This window comes from Lathamus discolor, chromosome 5 (genome assembly GCF_037157495.1).
Source record: "Lathamus discolor isolate bLatDis1 chromosome 5, bLatDis1.hap1, whole genome shotgun sequence".
In the NCBI taxonomy this organism is placed as follows: Eukaryota; Metazoa; Chordata; class Aves; order Psittaciformes; family Psittacidae; genus Lathamus; species Lathamus discolor.
The window spans coordinates 39,699,494-39,705,701 of NC_088888.1; positions in this window are offsets into that span (position 1 = coordinate 39,699,494).

The following is a 6,208-nucleotide window of genomic DNA, read 5'->3' on the forward strand; positions in this document are numbered from 1 at the left end:
GCTTTAAAAATGCCATTCTTGCCAGACACTTTTGTCAGCGTACCTTGTGATCCTATTTGGTTAGATTTGGCGTCACCATCAGTGTAGCTCTTCCCGGACATTAATAAATATGGCAATTTTCATGTCACTATATATCACATTTGGAAATGGGGTTTCTTTCCCAGAAGTTCATGTGATTCATTAGCAGCCCATCCTCTTGCTACAGGATGTATTCAGGGGCTGAAGAATTTTTGCCTTCACTTTAAAATATTTTCTGAGTCTTCTTTGAGTTGGTTCCACAGTTATTTGAGTCTTTTCTGGGTGTCATTTTGTGATATGGATTTTTTAAATGTAGCTTTTATGAAAATACAATCTGGAAATCCTGCATTGTTTTCTCCAGATGAGGAAATGACTGCCATTTCAGCTGTTTTCTTGCAGCACAGGAATTCTTGATTTATTATTAATCGTCTGTCCTGGTTTTGGCATATAGTGAAACACTACTTCTGGCAGGGCTTCTTGCATTTTCTGGCCTTTTGATGTGTCTAAATAATAAATCTATATTTATATTTACAGTGCAACTCGTTAGTACTAGGACTGTGTCAATACATTGTCATAGGAGTTAGCAAGCTGGACTCTTGATTCTGACAATAAGACCAATACTTTGTCATCAGATGGCACCCTGCATCTTTGACATACAAGTACCATCCTCTGTTTCATCCATGCTTCTTGGGTCTGCTTCAGTGCACTATATATTCTTATTCTGTCACAGCTGCAAAAGGACCACTGGATTTCTTTGCTTTCGTGCACCTTAAGCCTGTAGACAACTGCAGCCCTTCAAACCTTTCAGAGTGCTAGAACTGCATTTTCTTCTAGAAGTTATTTTATACAAGATGCTACAAGACTAATGGGCAGTTTGTAACTAGGGAAGGTGTTGCAGACTTTAACAAAAAGGTTGGGAAAAAGTTACGAAGATAGCTCCAGTTGCTGACAGCTTTATCTGTTTAAGTCTCCACCCCACTTTCATCTACCTTACACCTCGCTGTTTGTGATAAATCATATATTTCTGCACTTCCTTTGGCAAAAATAGAACACGGTATGCTACAGTCTTTTGGGCACATATGTAAATGGAATATCTTTCAGAAATTTACACTATGTTAAAATAGAATAAGAGCAAACAATAAAGCTGATCAGCAAATTTTCCATGATTTCTAATGAAAAATGTCCTAGCTCAGGGTTTACAAGAGAGTCAGAGGAAAAACAAACCCAATTCCAACAACTTTTCCAATGCTTCCTCCAGCACATTCAAGCTGTGGAATCTAATAGCAAGATCTTTTGCATGAAAATTCTTAAAGAATAAAGGATTTTTATACAACGTCTATTAAACTGGAACTATCGTAAATACTTTTATAAACAGCTTGTAAACAAAGAAGATGCAATTGTGTGTTATACTCACACATAAGCACACACATTCACACAGTGCACACACAAACGTAATCTGCCAAAATATTAAACTAAATGTGAAGGTGATATTCCCTCCTCACCGATAATATCCATCTTTCATGCAAGTTAGTGAGTCAAAAGCATGTGTGGAAGTAAACCTACACGTAAGTTACAAGTAGAAACTTCATTGGCAATTTCAATATACACGCTGCATGGAAAATGGGTGTGGTTTGTCCCTCTTTTCTGAAACTGTCAGGAGCAGGAAGCTATAAACATTCATCAGTTGGAACCAGATGTTCTCAAGGTCCTTTCCAACCCTATCTATTCTATGATTCTATGATCTTATTTCAGTGACAGTTTTAGACAGCTGATTTCATCACTAGCTGGAGCCATCAGTAAGCAGTACACTGCTGCAAGCTTCATCGTATATAACTGTGTAAGCATGTGGAAAAACAACAGAACAGCGCTTTACACATAGCAGGCATTTTCTGGGGTCTTTGGAAGCACTTGGGCAATTGTTGGGTAAAATGCAACATCACTCCACACATTATCTCCTCTGCTTTTCTAACCAGAAGTGGACTCATGTTTATGCTTCACTTTCTCTTCCACATTCTGCTGCCATATAGCCTCACCTGCATCCTGGGACTTCCCAGTCACTCAAGATATTTGCAACAGAGGGTTAAGCTGCACCATTACATGTGAGAGGAAGGACTGATAAGAGTTCAACAACCCTTCCTCCCTGTGGGCTCCAGAACAGCAGTCACAACTGAGTCTTGTGATATGGGGCAGTGGGGACAGGAACGACTTGCTTGCTAAACGCGCAAAAGGTATAGCCATGATCAGCCAGGCACCAGCCTTTTAAAGAGCCTGAGTAGAAACAGATGTTCACTTCCTTATGGACTCGTCCAAAAAGAAAATAGAACTAAAAAGAAAAATGTACATACAGGTTGAATTTCAGGCCCTACTGTATGCTGCTTTTCTGTTTCTGATGCGCAGCTCCACATGTAAAAAGTGACTAGCACCTGCATGCAGGGTGCTGATGGCAGTACACTAGGAGAACAGCAATATCAAGAAAGGACAAGGTTGTGTGCAGGACATGTGCTCCCACTAGCAGAGATGTGGAGTAGGCTACACCAGATCACTGCAGTGCTTTTGCTGAACCATTTCTCAAAGCGGTGCTAGTGCTGGGCATTAAAAGCCAAAATACTTGAGCAGGACTCAAAGCTGCCCACCAGATGGGTCACTCTGCTGTATGCCATCCTTCGGTTTAGCTACAGTTCCTCCAAAGCTCTCTGTCTGGGAAATGGAGAATGCTGTTGCTCTCCTACCTAGCAGTGACATGAGGAAGTCGTTCCTCATGTGCAAAGAGTTCTAGCACACAGTGTGCTAAATGCCATGACTGCTGAACTGGGCACTATTTCTGAGTATTTACAGCTGAACTAACACTTCAGATGCTTACTTTTCAGATGGGGAAAGGACTGCACTTTCTCTTAATCTCCTCCAGTAAAGGCTGCTGTCAGATTATGGCAATAATGCTCTTCACAGCTCAATTGCAGGGTCCCTGTTTTTCCAGATATTTTTTCAGCAACACAAACCCCCCAATAGTTAATTCTTTAGCTATTCTACAAAGAAGATCTTTCATAAAGATCTTGACATCAGTCTACTCACTTCCTAACCTCTCTGTTTCTTACGTGTCTGTCTGACTTTATTCTGCTGGTTTCTTATATCTGGCAGCAGCCAGAACAAACTAACATCTCAAAGGCTAAAACTTTCACTGTTGGAAAAGCATCCTCTCTGTTTCATCACCGTCCTTTTCTTGGGTATATTAGCATCTACAGCCAAAAATTGCAGAGATGAGCTTATCAGTCAGGTCTTCTGCCCTCTGTGTTCCTTCACGTGTAGAGCAAGGACAGAATTTATTCCTAAATTGGCTACCTTTTTCCTTCCTGAACCCCTTCCCGCATTACCTGCAGCAGGTCCTGCTTTTGGAAGCTGAGCACATTTCCCCTCTGGCGTCATTGCCCAAAGTTCCCCCTGGCTCTGTGAACTAGGGCTATGTCACTTGTGTCACTTCTTCTGGTTGTCTTTGGAAAGAGAGTAAAAATATTTTCCTTATTACCCAGCTGCTTGTGGATCTGTGCCATGGCATTACCGTCTGGAGTTCTTACAGAGCTCCTTTAGTTCACGCTCACCCCTGTCTTACAGCTGTGCCTTTCCTTAGTGCTGACTTGAGCTCTTCCCCTCCAAGTGACTGAATCTTGCCTTTAGTCCTTTCTCCTCTTAGCAAATAACAGATATCTAATTGGCTGTTTTCTGACTTTTCCTGAATCTGAAATTTAGGGAAATCAAGTGTGTGTGAGTTATTCAGTAAGGTGTGACCCATGTTCTGACACTGTTTGCAATTTCTTTTCAGGGCTTTTTTTCTGAGCTTACAGTAAACCCGATTTCAAGGGTCAACTTCTATTTAAAAAGCCTCCTACTGTTGTTTATATTTTAACCACTGTGCTAACTAATGTACCCAGCCTCTGAAATAAGGTCTGATAAACTTCCACCTGCGGTAGGCCTCGTAGTGGTCAAATAAATGAGAACAAACACCACAAGACCAGAACTGTGAAAGGATTTAGACACTGTGTGGATCTATGATGGAAAAGAGGAAAGAAGGAGAGGTATGGAGGGAGACAGGTATATCAACAGCTTGCAAGAGATTCTTTCAAACATGATACCTTGAGAGATCACATCCTTGTCACAAGACATCAGTGAGAAGGGCCAGTCTGGCAAATGAAAGTCATTTCCCCTTTTTTGACATTTTCTCGTGGAAAACTTATAGAATGACATTTTAGTACCAAGAACAATTGCTGACAATATCCCTTTGATATTGTCTTTGAAAGAAAAGCCAGTACAAGTTTTTCTTTCCTTTCCTCAGAAATAAATCAGAAGCATCCACACTGCCGTAGGTTCATCTTAATCAGGTTCAAGGCAATGAAACTGGGGGAAGAACCAGACCCAAGCCTAAAAGTGGCAACTGCTATAGACCTGAAGGAGTATATGTGGATCTTTAACACGAGGAAAACTTGCAAAAAAGTGCAGCTAGAACTCAATGCTTTTTAAACCTCGCACATGCAGCAGAAACAATTGCGTGTAAACCACATATGCAGCTTCTTCTTAGACTTAACCACCAGATGTGTACCATAATGCACTAACCCAGAGAATACCTCAGTGGAAATGGGGGATGTAGAAGGGTGGGGAAGGTGCCAGTCATGCTGGGGAGGGCAGGGATGTGCAGGAAACAAATTTTGTACTGGGATTAGTAAAAAACCACTATCTGATAATATTTGATGGGAAGGAGGCATGGGGATTGGCAAGCAGATCCTGCTGTGGCTGGGGACAAAGCAGTAGCCAGGAAGTCAGGAGAGGGGGAATCCAGGAGCTGGAGTGAGAATCAAAAATGGAGTTAAGATAGTTAAAAACATGTGGGGCTAAGCCAGACTTGAGTACATCTCTGAAGCCTGCTTCCTAGTGAAGCCTATTTTGTATTCTGCTCCTTCATGTTTTCTTTCCTACCTAACAAGTAATTCTTCCTAAAACCTGATAAACCAAATCCCACATCACAACCCCTTCTCCCTGTCACCCTTCAAGTGTTGCCCTGAGCTGTGCCCAGCTCCCATAAGCTCCTCTCTGGGGCCCATTTGCTTTGTTTCCCTGACCTAACTTTAGTGGTTTTCCAAGTCTCTGCAGATATCCTATGCCTTGCTCTTGTTCACAAGTGCATTAAAACAGTTTTGAGCACAGAAGACAACCAGATAACATGGTATTAAAAGAAAAAAATAGCAGGGCTATAAGCAGGATCAACTCTAGATTTTTCACGTAACTGCTAATATAGCAGCTAATATATATATGTTATATATGTATTATATATATGTTATATATATGTTATATATATGTTATATATATGTTATATATAATAATATATGACATATTATATAATAATATGATAGCAGCTAATCTGGTTCCATATTAGAATGCCTCTCTCCCCTGTTTACTCCTGCACCCCTAGCTTTATCCCAAGCCCTTAGCTGCAGAAGACTGAACTTCATGACCCAGCAGCACCCATTCAAACCTGTTTTCCTCATCCAATATTCAGCCCCCTCCTGCCTTCGGTGAGTCACCAGCACATTTAATTCAACAAATTGTTTTGAAGAAACACCAATGACCTAACATGCAAAAGAAGCCATGAAATGGTGTTGCGGTGCAACTTTCCAAGGCAAAGGCCACTTGGGAAATGCAGAGTGAGCTGATGTTGAAATCAGGATAACACATGGATGAGCAAAGTCTGACACCCTCCCTGGACGAGTTTGTGCATGCAGTATGAGGTTAAATGTGTGGTAAGGAAGAACATGAAATAGCTATCTGTGGGTCTTAAGCCTGAAGTTATGCTATTGAACTAAAATTAACTCTAAGTCTTACTCCCAAGTAGAAAAAAAGTAAAGTAAAGCTTAGGTCAAGGAAATGTAGGAAAGAAGGAATTCTTTAATAAAAAAGTAAAAGTAAACTATTTTACAGAGTTAATATTATCAAGATCTGATAATAGTGCTTACCCTGAGTTTAAATGGAAGCTGGTGCTTATGATATCAATAGAGGTATTGTTGGCTGAAATTACCATTGGGAGTATAGTGCCAGGAGAAGTTCAAATTCTGCCTGGACCCATGATTTCCTATGCTTCCCAACAAAATTATTCTATTCTTTAGCAAAGAAAGGCCTAACCATTTGAGAGCAAAAATGCTTCGCAAAA